Consider the following 20,516-nt stretch of genomic DNA (forward strand, 5'->3'; position numbering starts at 1 on the left):
GACCCTAAGAAGAGGACTGTCTCAGGCTTCCACACTGGCTAGCAACCAGACTACATACCTAGGCTCCCCACCGGGCTTGTACTTGGACAGGTAGCCTGTATTGAAGCCTGTGCCACCGCCTCTTCATTGCTATTGTTACCCACACTAGCTAGGTTACAGGTATGCCAATCTGTGATAAATCACACCTTCGCTTGTAGTGTAGATATCCACTCTGTGTCTGTGCATTCATGGGTGAGGAGTACTTCTGCTGGAGAACTGGAGCCGAGCTGCATATGCCTTTCAATCCTAGCAATCTGTTTTTAAGGGTATCTTTGCAAGAAAAAATGACTTGTTTTTTGCTTGAAAAATAAGAAAGATTCTCCTCTATAGCATCAAAGGCCAGTTCTGATAACAAGGGCTCACCTGAGCCCCAACAGTAGCTGGGTGTCTGTTGGGGACAAGACAGTAGAGCCAATTGCAGTCTGGGGAGCTAGCTTTTAAAAACCTTTGGGAGTGGGTTTCTAACTCCTACTTCATAGCAGCTGGATTGGCCATCCCTTGAGGCAAATAAGAGCTCAGTTGCCCAAAGCAGAAGCATGTATGGCAGTGGCACATCTCTAGTGAAATACCAAATGAAAGCTGCAGACTAAAGGAAACTTGTGACTAGGTATTGCTTAGCAACAACACATGTTTAGGTCACAAACTTGGTGACATAATTCACACTGTGGAGAGGTAACATATGAATATATAACACATGCACATGCTAGAAGTAATTAACCCATTCACTGCCATTCTGGCAACAATCTTCTAGAGAAGGGCATGCACAAGGCTAAAATAACATTGAAGTTGCACAGATTAATATTCTCAAAAGTTGGGAAATGCAGAAGTTAAGGTTCTTACTGAAAGGCTAATTGAGTCGCATGGCCTGTTATGTAGCATTCCTATATAGTTAAAATTAAGATTGATTACGATTGTTTGCTTATGTCTTAAGTGTATTTCATAAATGTATAAGATGTGCCACAGGATGGTGTCAGTATTGTTTAGAAATCTAGACTTTTGCATTTCCTGACTCTCCTTCAATATTTACTGTGCATTTTAAGATTGTATGAATTTTTTTCCAGTTAACTGACTTTTGTTTTACAAGGCCAAGAAGAGAAAAAAGTACTTGGCTCACTAATCTTAACATTTAAGTGTCCAGTTAGGGTTTGAAGTTCATGCCTCAAAGAGGAGGAAGGGGGTGAACTCCCATTTTTGCTGCAGCTTTTCATTTTGTCTGACGTCCATTCTCTGCAATGATAGTTAATTGATGGAGCATTTAACTTCTACTTACATTTTGATGCTTATATCTAGGCTTGGCAGAATTCGTTCTTTGTTGGTTTTCTGTTTGGGGTTTTTTTACATAAGTTTGATGGATAATATCTGTTTTGTAGAATTTTTGTAGATTTGTATTTATTTAAATTTTCACAGTTGTGGGAAATTATGGGTGAGGCAGACAATGGGTGGGATCAGACAACAACTATTTAATGGCAGAAGACATTGAGACTCAAAGAGTTAAATCTTTGACTGTTAAAACACAAATTGTCTACATCACGTCAAAATATACAGAATAAATATCCTTAAATAAAACTCTAAGACGTTCTCAAGCAACATTTTTCTTGCTTTGCCTATCTGTTAATTTTGATTATTATTGATGGAAATATTTGTCATTGGTTTGTGTGTGTTTGGTAGAATTGACATTTGCTGACAATTTACTGATAAAAATCAAATCCTTCCATGCAAACTTATACCTTGCAATGGGAAAAGATAGTGTTTATAGCAGGTGCCACTAGATGGCACTGTTATACATGATCTTACAAGTTTTTTTTTCTTAGTGTGAGCAAGGTTTTAGTCTTTTAAGTTATGCTGTATTGTTAGTTTTGCTGTGCAGTTATCCTTTGAGGGAAGCTGTATCAGATAGCAGAGTTTTGTTTTATTCTCCATGTTTGAAAACAATGCTTGGGACACAGTAACATCCTGGGAACTGGACATCGGTGTGTCAGCTGAGATTTCTGGAAGAAAGGATTTGCCTGCCTGTTTGTGACTGCCTCAGTCCCAGGAATGGTGCATATGTGTTTTAAAAAACAAAAAACAAAAAAAGAAAGAGAAAGGAGAAAAAAAAAAGCAAGTTACACTTAATATACCCAAACTCTTGAGTCACAGATTTCTCCTCCAGTGAGAAGCTGCCCTGCAAGGCCCTGGAATTCTTCTATGCCTTGGCACAGGGGCAACAATAGAAATGTATGTTTTTAATGAAAGCTTAATTGCAGAATTCGGCAAAACAAAAACAAAACCCCTTCAGATTCCCTACAATTCTGGAGTCCACAATTTCTCTTGTCCTTGATATTAAGATAGTGAGTTAAGAAGGTTTTGGGGTGGGGGTGTAGGTTGTTTTGTGTGCTTAGGGATTTTTGGAGGAATTAGCTGTGTGTATTTCAACGTAATGTTGATAGTGTTCTCTCACTTACAGCTCACCAGCAGGCCAAGAGCATTCCCTTAGACCTCTCAGGACTGTTGAGGAGAATGGTGTGATGACATCAAAGGGGGCAGGGCTCAGCTGGAATTCTAATACTGGGGGGGGGAACCCTCAGCATATGCTTTCTGAGCATGTGCAGAAATGACTTTACTGTGGATTGTAGCTTTATTACTATAAGCTAAATGGTTTTCAGATCTGGTTGTAAACACACAGTCCTCCTTACTGAATTACAAAAATATTAGAAAATTGATGCCAGAGTGGGAGAGTGTATTTATTTCCTTCACATCACTCAGCAGTCAGAAGGGATTTTGCTTAAACTTTCTGAAGAATTCATATTTTGACCAACTAAAAATAAAAAATTTCAGCCCTGTATTAATATCTGAGACTTTTAGAAGCATGTGACAATAGCAATTTACATCTGCTTTATAACTTCAGCTGCTAACATCTCCTTTCAGATCAACGGACTACAGAACATATAGTGTTAAGCAAACCAGCCACTCAATACTGGTACCCTCTATCATTGGCCATTGTGATGACCAAGAACATGAGCCTAATTCCATTGGTAGGAAGCAGAGCTAAACTCCAGTGTGGTGTAAGCCACACAACAGCCCGTAACGTGCCAAACAGTGTTAATAAGCTTAACAAGCTTTAAACATTTCTCATATTAAGAAAAATAAATATAACTATCTAGCAAGCCAGATGGTTGGGGCAGGTCTAGTACTGTGGGTGCTCATTGATAATACCTTGCACTTGTGTATCATCTTTCATCCAAGGATCTCAAAGCATTGTAGCTCATTCAGTATTATTCATCCCATTGTAAAGATAGGGAAACTGAAACAGAGAGAAGTTAAGCCATTTACTCAAGCCCCCAGAGAAAACCTGTGGCAAAGCTAGAAATAGCATCTAGCTCTCCTGACTCCACTCCCTTGTCCTAATCAGCAGACCATGCCACCTCCCCGACAGCTGCCGCATGCTTCTCAGCTGTCCCTCTTTTCAGACCTAAATTTAACTCCATTTCACACAAACCCTTGGGTTTTCATGCGGTTGTTACCTTAAATTATAGACAGAAATGCTGACTAGTGAGCAGTAAAAATTGTTGCTGTCAGAGCCTGGAAACACGATACCATTCCAGAAACTGAGAGGGCTTAGTTAAGTTTAAGTCTCTTCATACATAAAACATTCTCACATTGATAAATACCTACAGCTTCTTACGGACTGAGTGCCTTTTCTATAACTTTTTGGTGACTTTTTGGTTATAATAATGCTGGGTTGGTACCTAGAGATGATGGTGATGGGATTGTTTGAAATACCACAGACTGAAGATGGATCCTCAGGAGTCTGTCTCTTTAACATAAAAAGCTCTTTAATTTTAGGGGCAAGTCCTTGATCCCTCTCAAAATGAAGTGTGAGGGACTGCACCCCCCCAACCCTGAGTGGGGCATGAGGGTCCCCTGGCTCTGGGTGGAATCCGTCAATGCGCAGACTCGGGCCACCAAGGCAAAGGTGAGTAACTGAATGACTTGTTTCCTCCTCGCCTAGAGCTTTTGTGTTTCTCCCTCAATTCCCCTGCAGTGGCCTGTCTGCACAGTGACATTAGGTTGCCACAAATAACACTACCAAATCCTCTTCCCCAAGCGGGGAGCAGAAACCTATCAGATTTGTGGCCACTAGTGAAGCCTGATGGCTGCAGTACTGCATATGCAGCTCTTGTTATGCAGGAAGGCTGCATAATAGTGGATCTGCTGGCTTTACCCCAAACCCTTTGGTGCAGCAGGTACAGATCCCCCAGTATAGGCCCCTGAAGGCTTGTCCCCATCCAGGACCTTCTAGGGGTGCAGAGTATGGGCAGGACTTTCCCCCTACTGTGTTGGTTTGCTGTTTCTCTCTGTGCTGTTTCTCTCTATGTCCATTTGATAGTTCTCCATGGAAATATTAGGCCAAACTGAGTGTTGACATATATCCCGAATACCTGCCCTAAGCACACAGTCTGGGCCTTGCTCTCTACTGTAGTTCTATTGCTTTCTCCATGGTGCCTCATGGTGTTTTATAATACTAGTATTTTACCTTTCTTTCAGGTTTTTGTGTTATTTCTTCCCCTGGAATTGAGGTTATCTTCCTATACGAGTGTGTAAACTGGGTGCACCTTCTTTTCTTCTTCTTTTTTTTTTACCAGACCTAAGATAAAAATATTCTTGTTCTGTAAAATATGTTTTCCCTTGTTTGATTATATGTAGAAATCTAGGCTCTGAGTAAAGTCCCTGACACCTTGCTCCATATAAAAAAAAACCATTCAGCTGTCATATATTTTTTATTTTAAAAACAAAAAGAGGTCAGCCGTGTGTCGGGAAAGTCAGAAATACTGTAGATTAGAGACGGGACTCCCAGCTTCTTCTAATCCTTTTATGCAGTTGTTTTACTTGTGTCCCTCATATAGGGGTGTCTTTCCCCATGTTTGGGTCTCCGTGTGTTGACATATGGGTTGCAGTAAAGAAATTCAGACTAACCTCACCCTGAGGTGCTTGCGGCTTGAAAAACAAATTCACATATGGAAAGAGAACATGTAACAGCAACCAACAGGAAAGAAACAACTCGGCATGGGTCTGAACCAAAAGCAAGCATGAATCTGAACACCCCCACCTGTTGAGAAAGGTCAGATCCCAATTTCACAGCTCCCTTTCTTTCTAATGAGCCGTCCCAAGCCCAGCAGCTACTTCACCCTCTGACCCAAACTGAGAAAATACAGAGTAAGATTCAAGTGTTACAGCAGAAGTGACTTAGGCTCTTAAATGTCATTTTCAAATCTGACCTAGCCACTTAGGACCAGATTTTCAAAGGTATTTAGGGATCTAAAGATGCAGACAGTGGGCTCAGTGGGATTTTTAAAAGCATCTGTATTTTTAGACACCTAATACCATTGAAAACCTGGCCCTAAAACCCATTGATTTAGGCATTTTTGAAAAATGTACCTAGCCTCTCTATATATAATGGATCCAACCAAGCGCCTGTGTTTGCTCTGGGAAAATTTGGATCTGAACTTCACTTCTCTAAAAGTGAGCAATGTTAAAACAAACAAGCCCAACTCTGACAGCAGTGAGACAGAGCCATGGCAGAAGCAGCCCCCCTCACTCTGGGGAATGTGTGAGCACATTTCTCAAACCTGAGCTGCTGGACCACATCAAGGTCCTTCCCCACATCTGTTGTCCACGTACATGGAATCTGTAACTCATCCATCTCCGCACACGCCTGCAAATTTGGAACAGTTCACTGTTCAGGGGTATGTGACTTACAAAAATAAAAGATGATGAAGTAGCCATCATGACTTCCCAGGAAGTGTGCTCTGCTGACTGCACCTAGTTTGAAAAACAAAAGGGGGGTGGAGAAGGAAGGGGGAGAGAATGATTCAGTCATCAGGGGGTGGCTGTTAGTTCAAGACATTGCAGCTTGTCCAGCTGCCATGTCAGAAATCAGTTTCAATTTGATTTAATGAGGGTGGAGAAAAAGTCCCCCATTTATTCTAAATCCATTAGCAGTAAGGGGAAGCTGCCTGCTGCAGCTACAGGATGTGCAGGTGTTGCCGATTTGCTGGCCACTATAAATCTGCATGAATGAGAATAGAGGTTGAAGAGGAAGAGAGTATGATAGATAAGAGGCTAATTAAGCAAGCAAAGAAGGGTTCTTCCCTGCCTCCTTCTTAAAAAAGAAAAAATGTGCAGCTGAGTTAGTCATTTACACTGGTGTAAGTTGGGAGTAACCCCACTGAGGCAGAAAATCACAGCAGCCAGAACCATTGGTTTGTTTGTTTTTAATTCCTTTTTCCATTTCCAGATACATCTGCAGGAGAGGAGAGTGGGGGGTCCTTGCCGTTGAGGGAAGCCTGGATGTGCAGAAGTGAGAGACAATAATCGATATCCCTGTTGGTCCTCTCAGCTGATAGATAAAGGGCTGAGCAGGCATTCCTTTCCATTTTGTTCAGGTTCTTACGCTACCCACAGCTGTCACTGTGGTACCTGTCCAGGAGCCTGATCTTCCTTGTCCCTGTAGGGAGGAGCCGGCCCAGTGAGGGTTGAGGCACATTGGAGGGGGAAGCTTGCGCTGTGTTTGTTCTGGAACTGCACGGATGGCTTTAGTTTGAGCTTTCAGTCCAATTCCATCCATGAGCCCTAAGCACAGATGCACACATGCCCACAGCAAAGCTGCAGCATGGATTGCCTTTTAACACTGACCTTGCTGGTTAACTCCACGCAGGTCTTAGTCTGTACGTTCTGGGAGGCAGAGCCCATATCATCTATACTCCCCAGGTGGATGTTCAACAAGTTCAGAAAACATGAACACATGCAAGTGAAGTGCAAAGACCTGAGACAGAAGCGCACGGTTCAGCTTATCAGTGCAGTGCATAGCACAAATGGGTACTAGTCCATGACTAGGACTCATAGGGACTGAAGTAATGCAAGGGTGTACTACTACTGCTACTAAGGGTATGTCTACACTACGAAATTAGGTCAAATTTATAGAAGCCGGTTTTATAGAAATCGCTTTTATACAGTTGATTGTGTGTGTCCCCACATAAAATGCTCTAACTGCATTAAGTCGGCGGACCGCGTCCACAGTACCGAGGCTAGCGTCGACTTCCAGAGCATTGCACTGTGGGTAGCTATCCCACAGTTCCTGCAGTCTCCGCTGCCCATTGGAATTCTGGGTTGAGATCCCAATGCCTGATTATGCAAAAACAGTGTCGCGGGGGGTTCTGGGTACATGTTGTCAGGCCCCTCCCCCTCCGTCAGAGCAATGGCAGACAATCGATTCGCGCCTTTTTACCTGGGTTACCTGTGCAGACAACATATCACGGCAAGCATAGAGCCCGCTCAGCTCAGCTCAGCTCACCGTCACCATATGTCATCTGGGTGCCGGCAGACGTGGTACTGCATTGCTACACAGCAGCAGCTAATTGCCTTTTGGCAGTAGACAGTGCAGTATGACTGGTAGCCGTCATCGGCTATCTGGGTGCTGGCAGATGTGGGGCTGCATTGCTATACAGCAGCAGCTCCTTGCCTTTTGGCAGTAGATAGTGTATTACGATTGATATCCATCATCATCATATTCCTCAGTGAATTTGATCAGAGGCACCTGGGCAGACATGTTTTGTCTCCTGGAGACTCAGTCCTGCCGACAGTCCTATTGAACCGTCTTGACGATGATGGCTAGCAGTCGTAGTACAGCATCTTCTGCCAAGCACTCAGAAGATGCCGATGGCTATCAGTCATGCTGCACCGTCTGCTGCCAGCTTAAGATGTAAAAAATAGATGGACCCGATTTGTTCTGTATTCATTTGCTTCCTCCTCCCGCCGTGAAATCAACGGCCTGCTAAACCCAGGGTTTTGAGTTCAATCTTTGCGGGGGCCATTCTGTGTGACAGTTGTTTGTGTTTCTCCCTGATGCACAGCCACCTTTGTTGATTTTAATTCCCTCTACCTGTAAGCCATGTCATCACTCGCCCCTCCCTTCCTCCCTCCGTCAGACAATAGTTTCGCGCCTTTTTTCAGCCCAGACTCCATAGCACTGGGATCATGGAGCCCGCTCAGATCACCGCGGGAATTATGAGCACTATGAACACCACACGCATTGTACTGGAGTATATGCAGAGCCAGAACATGCCAAAGCAAAACCAGGTGAGGAGGCAATTGCAGTGATTGCAGCGCGGCGACGAGAGTGATGAGGAAATTGACATGGACATAGACCTCTCACAAAGTACAGGCCCCAGCAATGTGCAAATCATGGTGTTACTGGGACAGATTCATGCCATGGAATGCCGATTCTGGGCCCGGGAAACAAGCACAGACTGGTGGAACCGCATCGTGTTGCAGGTGTGGGACGATTCCCAGTGGCTGTGAAACTTTTGCATGCGTAAGGGCACTTTCATGGAACTTTGTGACTTGCTTTCCCCTGCCCTGAAGCGCCAGAATACCAGGATGAGAGCAGCCCTCACAGTTGCGAAGCGAGTGGCGATAGCCCTGTGGAAGCTTGCAACGTCAGACAGCTACCGGTCAGTCGGGAATCAATTTGGAGTGGGCAAATCTACTGTGGGGGCTGCTGTGATCCAAGTAGCCAACGCAATCAAAGAGCTGCTGATATCAAGCGTAGTGACTCTGGGAAACGTGTAGGTCATAGTGGATGGCTTTGCTGCAATGGGATTCCCAAACTGTGGTGGGGCGATAGACGGAACCCATATCCCTATCTTGTCACCGGAGCACCAAGCCACCGAGTACATAAACCGCAAGGAGTACTTTTCAATGCTGCTGCAAGCCCTGGTGGATCACAAGGGACATTTCACTAATATCAACGTGGGATGGCCGGGAAAGGTACATGATGCTCGTTATTCAGGAACTCTGGTCTGTTTCAAAAGCTGGAGGAAGGGACTTTCTTCCGGGACCAGAAAATAACCGTTGGGGATGTTGAAATGCCTATCATTATCCTTGGGGACCCAGCCTACCCCTTAATGCCATGGCTCATGAAGCCGTACACAGGCACCCTGGACAGGAGTCAGGACCTGTTCAACTATAGGCTGAGCAAGTGCCGAATGGTGGTGGAATGTGCATTTGGACGTTTAAAAGTGCGCTGGCGCAGTTTACTGACTCGGATAGACCTCAGCGAAGCCAATATTCCAATTGTTGTTGCTGCTTGCTGTGCGCTCCACAATATTTGTGAGAGTAAGGGGGAGACATTTATGGCGGGGTGGGAGGTTGAGGCAAATCGCCTGGCCGCTGATTACGCGCAGCCAGACACCAGGGTGGTTAGAAGAGTACAGCAGGGTGCGGTGCGCATCAGAGAAGCTTTGAAAACGAGTTTTGTGACTGGCCAGGCTACGGTGTGAAACTTCTGTTTGTTTCTCCTTGATGAACCCTCCGTCCCCTCTCCCCCCGGTTCACTCTACTTCCCTGTAAACTAACCACCCTCCCCTCCCCCCTTCGAGCACCGCTTGCAGAGGCAATAAAGTCATTGTTACTTCACATTCATGCATTCTTTATTAATTCATCACACAACTAGGGAGATAACTGCCAAGGTAGCCCAGGAGGGCTGGGGGAGGAGGGAAGGAAAAGGACACACTGCAGTTTAAAACTTTAAAACTTTAACACTTATTGAAGGCCAGCCTTCTGATGCTTGGGCAATCATCTGGGGTGGAGTGACTGGGTGGCCGGAGGCCCCCCCACCGCATTCTTGGGCGTCTGGGTGAGGAGGCTATGGAAATTGGGGAGGAAGGCTGTTGGTTACACAGGGGCTGTAGCGGCGGTCTCTGCTCCTGCTACCTTTCCTGCAGCTCAACCATACGCTGGAGCATATCAGTTTGATGCTCCAGCAGCCGGAGCATCGACTCTTGCCTTCTGTCAGCAAGCTGACGCCACCTATCCTCTTCAGCCCGCCACTTGCTCTATTCAGCCCGCCACCTCTCCTCTCGTTCATATTGTGCTTTTTTGCACTCTGACATTGACTGCCTCCACGCATTCTGCTGTGCTCTGTCAGCATCGGAGGACATCTGGAGCTCCGAGAACATATCATCCCGAGTCCGCCGTTTTCTCCTTCTAATCTTCACTAGCCTCTCTGAAGGAGAAACATTTGCAGCTGGTGGAGGAGAAGGGAGAGGTGGTTAAAAAAACCACATTTTAGAAAACAATGGGTACACTCTTTCACGTTAAATTTTGCTGTTCCCATTACACAACACGTGTGCTTTCGTTACAAGGTCGCATTTTTTCTCTTATATTGAGGGCCTGCCGGTTTGGTGTGAGAGATCACTCACACAGTTCCAGGCAACAGATTTCGGCTTGCAGGCAGCCATGGTAAGCCACAGTCTTTTGGCTTTTTTAACCTTCTTAACATGTGGGAATGGTTTCAAACAGTAGCGCCCTCATTTCCCATACCAAGCTCCCATTGGGTTGGCCATTTAAAATGGGTTTGCAATGTAAAAGGAGGGGCTGTGGTTTCCGGGTTAACATGCAGCACAAACCCAACTACCCCCCCCCACACACACACCCAATTCTCTGGGATGATCACTTCACCCCTCCCCCCTACCGCGTGGCTAACAGCGGGGAACTTTTCTGTTCAGCCGAGCAGGAACGGGCACCTCTGAATGTCCCCTTAATAAAATCATCCCATTTCAACCAGGTGACCGTGAATGATATCACTCTCCTGAGGATAACAAAGGGAGATAAGGAATGGATGTTGTCTGCATGCCAGCAAACACCGGGACCATACGCTGCCATGCTTTGTTATGCAATGATTCCAGACTACGTGCTACTGGCCTGGCATGGTAGTGTCCTACCATGGCAGACGGGATAAGGCAGTCCTCCCCAGAAACCTTTTGCAAAGGCTTTGGGAGTACATGAAGGAGAGCTTTCTAGAGATGTCCCTGGAGGATTTCCGTTCCATCCCCATACACGTTAACAGACTTTTCGAGTAGCTGTACTGGCCGCGGTTGCCAGGGCAAATTAATCATTAATCATTAAATACGCTTGCTTTTAAACCATGTGTAATATTTACAAAGGTACACTCACCAGAGGTCCCTTGTGTGCCCTCAGGGTCTGGGAGCACGCCTTGGGTGAGTTCAGGGGTTACTGGTTCCAGGTCCAGGGTGATAAACATATCCTGGCTGTTGGGGAAACCGGTTTCTCCGCTTCCTTACTGTGAGCTATCTTCATTGTCTTCATCATCATCTTCCTCGTACCCCGAACCCACTTCCCTGTTGCGTGATTCTCCATTGATGGAGTCAAAGCACACGGTTGGGGTAGTGGTGGGTGCACCCCTTAGCATGGCATGCAGCTCCGCGTAGAAGCGGCATGTTTGCAGTTCTGCCCCGGACCTTCCATTTGCCTCTCTGGCTTTGTGGTAGGCTTGCCTTAGCTCCTTAATTTTCACGCGGCACTGCTGTGCATTCCTGTTATGGCCTCTGTCCTTCATGGCCTTTGAGACTTTTTCTAATATTTTGCCATTTCGTTTACTGCTATGGAGTTCAGCTAGCATTGATTCATCTCCCCATATGGCGAGCAGATCCCGTACATCCCGTTCTGTCCATGCCGGAGCTCTTTTGCGATTCTGGGACTCCATCATGGTTACCTGTGCTGATGAGCTCTGCGTGGTCACCTGTGCTCTCCATGCTGGGCAAACAGGAAATGAAATTCAAAAGTTCACGGGGCTTTTCCTGTCCACCTGGTCAGTGCATCTGAATTGAGAGTGCTGTCCAGAGTGGTCACAATGAAGCACTGTGGGATAGCTCCCGGAGGCCAATAACATCCAATTCCATCCACACTACCCCAAATCCGACCCGCAAAGGCCGATTTTAGCGCTAATCCCCTCGTCGGAGGTGGAGTAAAGAAACCGGTTTAAAGGGCCCTTTAAGTAAAAAAAAAGGGCTTCGTCGTGTGGACGTGTCTAGGCTTAATTCGATTTAACGCTGCTAAATTCAACCTAAACTCGTAGTGTAGACCAGGCCTCAGATGGTTGCTCAAGAGGCATCACCATTAGAGATCTGTCCTGGGCAGTGGTGGTTGAAGGTTGATGGGGAAGATGATATAAAAGCAACAAGTGACACAGTGAGCCTCATTCCCTTTACCAGCTATACCCACATCCGATTGCCAGCGCAGCATAAAGTGGCATTAGTGTGAGTGAGTTTCAGGCTCAGTGTCTGTGGACGCCTTGTAAGTAAACAGATAAAGAGGTGGTCTCTATTTTAATTAATCAAGCCTCTGAGACTTGCCCGTCATGCTGCAAGTAAGAGCAGTGTGCAAAAACATTGCATTCCTAAAGAAATGTAATGCATCACGGCAAGGGACCCCACAGGAAAAGCATGGCAGAGAAATACCATAATTTCCTCATTAGGATCCCAGCATGTCAGCACCTTGCCAATTACATTCCTGAATGATCTACAGCTCTGTTTTGCACTTGTTGCCCACAACCCTTTTAAATAAACTCATGCCCAGGGTTACTCATGGCATTGTTCCAAGTCAGACCTTCCTTTCCAAAAAGGCTCTGCTAGTCATTCAGTGCTGCCCACACTAGCGATATAAAGGGCTCCAAGCAATCCCTAAGTCAGCTGGATTCACATTACCAAGGCTAAGTGAACCAGAAATCAAACTGCATGCAACATACGCTGCATGCCCATGACTACTACTCAGTCATAAAGTCATTTCCCAATTTATGGGGAAATTATCCCTTGCTCACCAAATACAGGAAACGGATCATATTTTATGGATGTTCCATGGCCAATTGCAGTGGTGACTCATGCAACGTTTCCTTTCTCCTAGCAGAGCTGGTCATGGAGAGTAACATTCACATTTGTTTTACAGTTAGTCATGAATAAATACTAACTGGTTCCTGGACCAATTGTTGCCGGTAAAGCCACACTCAGCCTGGGTAAAAAATTAGCAGCAAGATCAACCCCCACCTCACGCCCATGTCCACCCCCAGGTGGGAAAACTCACAGAAAGGGCACAGGCATGGGAAACTCTGGAAGGTTCCCTGGAGGGAGCAGAGTTCCCACCAATGGAACAGGCAGGGGTTTGGTCTCCAGAACTTGCAGGTTCTTGCTGAAGCCAGGGCCTGTGTGGGCTGAGGCCACGTGTCTCTCTACTGGTTCCAGGGCACCCTGGCGCTCTCTTGTGTTCGCTACAAGAATTGCTCCAAAGAAGCCATGCTGAGCGTACTTCCAGACACTGCTTCAGAGACTCCCGTTTAATGGGTAGGTCCCACTGTACAGAGGAGAGTTCCAAAAAGGGGTAGGGGACTATGTACATAGCATGGCTGTTCCCTTGGCATAGCCCCTGCCAGGCCCAGCCCACTCCCTGACTGTGAGCACTGGCAGACTCCTGATCCCACTGAGGAGCAGGCTGTGCTGTTGACTGACCACCAGCACTTCTGCTCAGGCAGGGGGAGATCTGCCTGCAGAGGGCCCCCTCTGAGCATGGCTCGGCACAGAACAATCTGGGCCCTGGGTGAGGCATGCTAGACCCTGTAGGTCTCAGCCTAAGGAAACCAAACAAAAAACTCCCATTGGATACTTCGTTCAGTGATGGAATGAGTCCTATCTTGTCATTGGAGGCCCCCAAATTCCCTGCAGCATTTATCTGGCAGTGGTTAAGAAGCAGATGGAAATTAACATCAGCCACAGGGCAGGTTTAAATCAGGAGCCCAATCCTATGTGGTTTTTATTGATACCTTGAACTGCTTTGCAATCTGAGTTTCCACCTTGTGCCAAGTGATCTTGAAAATTCCTGAGAGGCTCAGGACAGGCACTTCCAGGGAGTGCTTTTTTGGAGGGAGGTTGGGGGAGCAAGCAGGAAATTTCAAGGCACCTTTGGATGTAAGCCAGGGCATTGGGGATGGCACAAGACCTCCCAATGAAAATTCTTTCACAAGGGTGAATCAGTTTCACAGCAGAGTTTTCAGATAGATAAATTCAGGCTTAGAAAATGGAAAAACTGCCTCCTCAGTTCCTATTTGGATTTTGGGCTGCTGATCTATATATTTCCTTCCACAGATACTTAGGAAAAATCTCTGAAATTACAGCCATTCCTAGTGAGAGCTGAGTAGAAGTCGTGCCACTGGTTTCTCATGTCTGCTGATAGCGCCAACAAGGCCAGAGCTGTTAAAGACATCAGCGATTAGCACATTGTACATTTTCCATGCCATCTGATTCTGTCAATCTGCCTCCTCTTGCCTGGGAATCAGGCTGCAATGGCCATTTACTTTTTCGGCCCTTCAGAACAGGAGCATCATAGTGGTATAACGAGTGCTTACAGTGGGACCTGCGTGCTGGGAATCTACTCAGCACCGGAGTGGCTCAGGGTGCAGAAAAACTGGGAAAGGTGAATGTGAGCGTTACCAGGCACAGCAGGCAGAATGCTTTGAAAGTCTGGTCAGTTTGTCAGAGCCAGTTCAAGCCACTGCCCTGAACATCAGCGCAGTCAGTCGAACTATCAGTCAAAGCCTTCCTCAGATTAAGTTTCTACTCTTTTTCCTGGGTGACCTGGAGAGAATTTGAAGAGAAAAGCTGACAGGCCTGTTGTCGTGCTGGCGGAGGATATGGCTGTAAATCTCTCAAGTGCTCCCAAAATAAGCATCGTGTCTGAAAATGAGCACTGTATACTGGCAACATTACTAGGTTCACACTTCAGGGGCAATGCTGAGGGCAGGCTACCTCCAAGGCTCAATGCAGAAAATCAGAAAGATGTAATCTCGTCTGAATGTCTCTCACATGCTGCCATCACACACAGCAAGGAAAAGACGGGGGAGAAGAGAGAATCATTTAATGGGGTTGAACTGTCTGAGACCTCTTCAGCTGCTACTGTGAACTCCCCTAAACTTGCCTTATCTTGGCAAACAAGGCACTGCTGATCAATAGCCCAATACAGCTCCTATTAAAGTTAATTCAGAACTCTCGTAGACTTGGATGAGAGTAGGATCAGATCCCAGATATATACTACTGTAGCTGGGCCATCCTTTCTTGCAGTATGAATGCAGCCATAGGCAGTTTCTCTTGGTTGGTTTAGCGCTCCAGCTACGCCAGAACCCTGCCTCTTCCAGGGGAACCAAAATCCAAATTAACAAAAAAGTCCAAACAAACCCAGGTCTGCAACTCACCCTACCTCTCTGGGGTACTCCTGCACCACCCCTCAGACAAAAGGCAATGCTCACCCTTCCCTGCCCGGCGGCTCCAGCTTTGGGCCATGAGTGATGGAGCAGGTATCTGGTACAAACCTCAAAGTCACCCCATCCACCCCTCAGACCACTTCCTTCCTCTTGGAACAAGTCTATCAGGTTCTTGGGTCAAATGACAACTACTCCTCAGGATATGTTCCCCCAGTCATCTGGTGGTCTCTTCCTTGGCTCTTTCCCTTGCTTCTTCCAGAGCCATTCTTGGGTTCATTCCTGGGCCCCTTCTAGTCCCTACCCCAACAGCAGGTCCTATTCCCTTCAGGTCCCCCCTTCACCAAGCAAAGGGTGTTGCTCAAAACCCTGCCACCTTTCTCACTATGCTTTGTTGTGCCAGTTTCCAACGGCCAGTTGTTCCTTCAGACTACAAATGTGTTACTGTTGGAACAGAGTAGCGCTGGACCATAGGCCTGCTGTCCTGGGCCACTATACCTGCCTTAAAGGGCCCACTGTTATACCGCTCCTCTGTGTAGTCTGCAAAGCAAAATGATCTGATACATTTTAGTTTTTGGTACTGATTTAAAATAGAAACCTACCATAAATTGAATGAAAAGGATCGTTTGCTGTGTATAAAATGCACAAACATCATCTTGGATTTATAGCTACAGTAACATTTTTATACATCTTTTTCACTTTTGTGCACCCATTTAAAATCCATTTGACTGGTCTAGAGCCAGACCAAAAGCCCTTTGGAGACTGTGGGAACCCTTTCATTCATGTCAAGGAATTTGGATCAGGCTCTTAATTGTTAAATGGAAACTTTTTATTTCACCCCGTGCTGCCACCAGTACTATGAAAATGATGAATAAAAAGAAAAAAAAATTGAGGTTCAATAAAAATCTCACCCATATTTAGCAGCTCTCTCTGATGTGGCACCCTCTGCCAGTAGTGAAAAGCCAAGCTAAAGAGGACAAAATGCAAGAGCAGAGCAGAGCAATGATGTATGCTGCTAAAATTGATGGGTGCCTTATGCAGCCTCCCACAGTACCTGAACTAAACAGAATTCTTACTCAGCCTGGTCCTTAGATTGATTAAATTTGTTGTTGGAGCTATTAAGCAATAATAATAATGACAATTTAATTTTTAAACCACTCCTCTGACAAGGTACATGAACACGGTCTAAGTATTTAATAGAACAATAATAAACAAGCAATGATAATTTAAACATCACACACTGCACAGTCTAAAAGCAAAACAAAATATTAAAAGGCTAAACAAACCCACTGCAGTACTAAGAAGAACAGAAAGTTGTTTTTTAAATTGTCATAAAAATGATTTAAAGTTAAGACAAACAAGAGAAATCCTTTGAAGTTAAATGCATCATTCATTATAAGCATTGTCTTCCTCCATGGCAGTAGTGTTTACACTATGCCAAGGGAACAATGCTGAGTGTGGTCCATGAAAAAAGAAGAAAGAAGGAAGTCTGTGAAGTGGTGAAGTGTGTACACCTTTAAAATAAAAAGAAGGATGACAGGGGATTTGGAAAATACTTTCTTCCAGAAAATGAAGAGTATAAATTAAATTTTAAGTCAACTGTCAAAATAACTCTCCTCAGTTGCCATCTGTGCTGTGGTACATATCGTAGCTGAATCATAACACTTTTTAACCTGCAAGGGAGAGGGATGCTTATATTTGTGAAGCAAGAGGAAAATGCTTCTGAAATATGGGAGGGGGAGGCATGCTTGTTTGATTGTTTGTTTGCCCCCCTCAAGGATGGAATTTAATGATCAGAAATCAGTAGTGAAAGTAGATCAAAATAGAAAGTATGGTTATGTGCCATTGTGGGTGTTGACGTTTTGTGGTGGAATACTATTGCATCATCTTGTGTGACAATGCATCTGGAAAGGAGTAGAGACAACTGGCTAAATGTAGCCTAGAGGAGCCCATGTCTCCGAGAAGGCACCAAAAGAAGCCAAACAAAAGTAAGTGCGTGTGTGGTGGAGGGAGGATGGGTAAGGGAACAACACTTGTGCTCACAACTGCTCTCTCTGTCCCCACATCCATTGAGGAAATGCCAGGAGGGGAGAAGGAGCCAACTGGGCTGTTGTGTTTCCTCTGGATCCTGGCTTGGGCAGGGCAAATTTTTGGTAGGGTCTCTTTGCTCTGAAGGACAGGGTGGGCAGGAGAGCTGGAGGTAGCATCCTCTCTCTCTCTCTCTCTTTCCCTCCCCTGAAGGAAAAAGGAGGCCAGCACGGGACATCTTGTAGAAGAAAAGAGACATATTGAAGAAGCTGAGCTTGGACCATCCTTCTCCCATCAGGTGCTACTGCTGCTCCTCTTACTGGAAGTAGCTGAGAGCCCCCTAAATTCTCCAGCCAGACAACAGCTCCCCCTGCAGCTTTCACTTCAGATTCTGCTCCCTGAGTCCCTCAAGCCCAGCGTAATGCTCTCCCCAAAGTGACTGATACAAAGCACAGACCTTTGTGAGGTTGGTGGTTAAGAACTTCTATGGTAACATCAAGGCAGAGGCCTCTCTGAGGTTCTTGTCTCTGTCACACTGAGATGGTTATTAAAGTTCGACTCACTGTGTTGTCATGGTGTTTAGCAGGTAGAGATGGCTGGGACTGCTGTATCTACACCATTTAGCAGTTACAGATTTCTGGGTTGATGGCATCACTGTCTCAGCTTGCTGATCTGATGTCAGGAAATGGGCCAAGAGAGGCAGTGTGGTTTTAGTACAGTAGTTCTCAAACCTGGACCCCCCCCCCAAACCTCTTTTTCCATACTGGGACTGCCCTGGCACCATCTGCCTCTCTTGCTGGGGACCCCCTCACATACAGCAAGGACAGGGTGGCTGGAACTCACTGACAACTGTGTATGACCCTCCTGGGAATCACAACCCCCAGTTTGAGAACTCATCTCTTAGACTCTAAGACTTAGAGAGAAGCATTCAGAGCAAGCCAATGCTGGTCAGAGAGATATTCAGCAAGGGAAAACCCATATTCGGTGAGGAAATATTTGTCTTCTTTGAGCTCAAACAAGCAAAACTTTACCATGTGAAAGTCAATGAACTCAGGAGAGTAAGAGAAGCTGCCGATGCTGAGTGCCCAATTCTTCACATAAAATAGTGATGAGGTGTGTGCATTGGGCCATATTTTTGGAGTTTAATTTACCCATCCTACACAAATCCACATCATATATTATTTGAAAGCATATTTTACATGTGATTAGATCAGGTATGATGTGGAGCTTTCAAGTGGTCCTGTAAGCCTGTAGGTGAGGTGAAACAATGGTACCCAAAATGAGTATGATTTTTTTTGCACAGTTCCAGAAACACTGCACCATGACTACGACTACAGTGTTTGCAGTTTGTTAATTTCAATACCTTAATGTGGTGTTTATTGGTCAGAGCTACCAAACAATAATGTATTAACAAATTTTTATTGGTTTTGCATGGACAAGTATTTTTTTTTCAGAAATGATGAAGCTGGTTAGCATGTGACAAAAATGGCAAACAACAATATTTTTCTATATACTAACAGGAAATCTTTTCACATCGTATAGTCTTAATTGTCAAACTATTTGCTGGCCAGATCAGAAATTTGCTGGCCAGATCAGTCTCACGCTGAAGATTGTTCACCATTAGCAGTAGATTGCGTGCCCATAGTTTGTACTGCATAGTGGGTAGATAATCTAAATTCCTAATCCAATTCTTCTCCATTTGTCAGCTTCTATATATACAATGTAAAACATAAGAATGGCCATACTGGGTCAAACCAAAGGTCCATCCAGCCCAGTATCCTGTCTACTGACAGTGGTCAATGCCAGGTGCCCAAGAGGGAGTGAACCTAACAGGTAATGATCAAGTGATCTCTCTCCTGCCGTCCATCACCACCCTCTGACAAACAGAGGCTAGGGACACCATTCCTTACCCATCCTGGCTAATAGCCATTAATGGACTTAACCTCCATGAATTTATACAGTTCTCTTTTAAACCCTGTTATAGTCCTAGCCTTCACATCCTCCTCAGGCAAGGAGTTCCACAAGTTGACTGTGCGCTTTGTGAAGAAGAACTTCCTTTTATTTGTTTTAAACCTGCTGCCCATTAATTTCATTTGGTGGCCCCTAGCTCTTATATTATGGGAACAAGTAAATAACTTTTCCTTATTCACTTTCTCCACATCACTCATGATTTTAAATACCTCTATCATATCCCCCCTTAGTCTCCTCTTTTCCAAGCTGAAAAGTCCTAGCCTCTTTAATCTCTTCTCATATGGGTCCCGTTCCAAACCCCTAATAATTATAGTTGCCCTTCTCTGAACCTTCTCTGTAGCATCTAGTCTGCTTGGTTAGAAGGTTTTAATTTGTAATTGCCTATTTATGCAGGACTAGCCTTTGAAATATTCTAGAACCTAGCTTTTTAATTCAGTGACATTTATGCACAGGGCAGTATTAGTGTTAACAATGACAATACACAGCTTCATTCATATTGGGCTTCAGTCAAAGTGCTCACTAAACAAAAATGGCAATTTTGATACTAACATTAGATCTAATTTATATCACATTTAGCATAAGTCTGCATATTTGTACAAAATGAAAAGTGGTGGCAGTGGGGGTGGGAATGCTAACAACATACTTTGGGAATTTTACCTCTACAAGGAAGTTACAGTATATGAAGACATAGAGGATACAAGCCCCTTAAAGCTTGCATCCAATAGAAAAGTCACTCAATAAACTTTGAAAAATATGTTCTTTGTGAAGAAAATCAGAAGAATGCAAAACTGTCAAAGCCACCAGTGCTGGTCAGAATTCTGTGATCCTGGCAGCAGAACCCAGGAGAAATGAGTTGTATTGGCGGCTACTGGGTGAGTGTCCTAGTTTTGATGATGTGCTGCCAATACCCTAGCACAGGGGTTGCCTTCAGAACTACATAGGCAAGTCAAATTTACACGTCAAGAGTTGTATTGAACCCAGGAAAGAAAACAGAATCTGAGTCCATTAGCATCATGTTTGCCTGCTTCTATAGCCACCAGAGCAAGCACGTCCTCCAGCGACTGGTCCTAGTGAATTGTTCGCTTGAGAAAAGCACACAAAAAGGACAAGAAACTTCATAAAATAGAAACGTTTGAGAGAGCAACCATACAAGGGAGGCAGCACTTCAAAGAGGAGATGCTGATATGTTGTTCAGCATATCCGTGGAAGACTTGATTGCTAAGGATGCAGTTTATCAATCAACTTGCCTTGAGTAAAATGAATCTTAAAGCAAAACCATCTAGTTACACTGCAACGATAAGTCACCTTATGACATTTCATTTGATCAGCTGATTGAAAAGAGAGACAGTGATCTTGTGTACAAGACGTTCTTCTCCTCCTGTCCCTGCTGCTACAA

The 20,516-nt window shown here is 45.0% G+C and overlaps 1 long non-coding RNA gene across 1 annotated transcript; it reads left to right on the forward strand.

Moving 5' to 3' along the window:
- The first annotated feature begins 3,638 nt into the window (after positions 1 to 3,638).
- On the forward strand, positions 3,639 to 9,497 carry LOC112060329 (uncharacterized). The gene is made up of 3 exons (XR_002889649.3): positions 3,639 to 3,994; positions 4,926 to 5,140; positions 6,317 to 9,497. It is a non-coding gene; the product is annotated as an uncharacterized LOC112060329 (long non-coding RNA).
- The last annotated feature ends 11,019 nt before the right edge of the window (positions 9,498 to 20,516 follow it).

The sequence above is a fragment of the Chrysemys picta genome, chromosome 7 (genome assembly GCF_011386835.1).
Source record: "Chrysemys picta bellii isolate R12L10 chromosome 7, ASM1138683v2, whole genome shotgun sequence".
NCBI classification, from domain to species: Eukaryota; Metazoa; Chordata; order Testudines; family Emydidae; genus Chrysemys; species Chrysemys picta.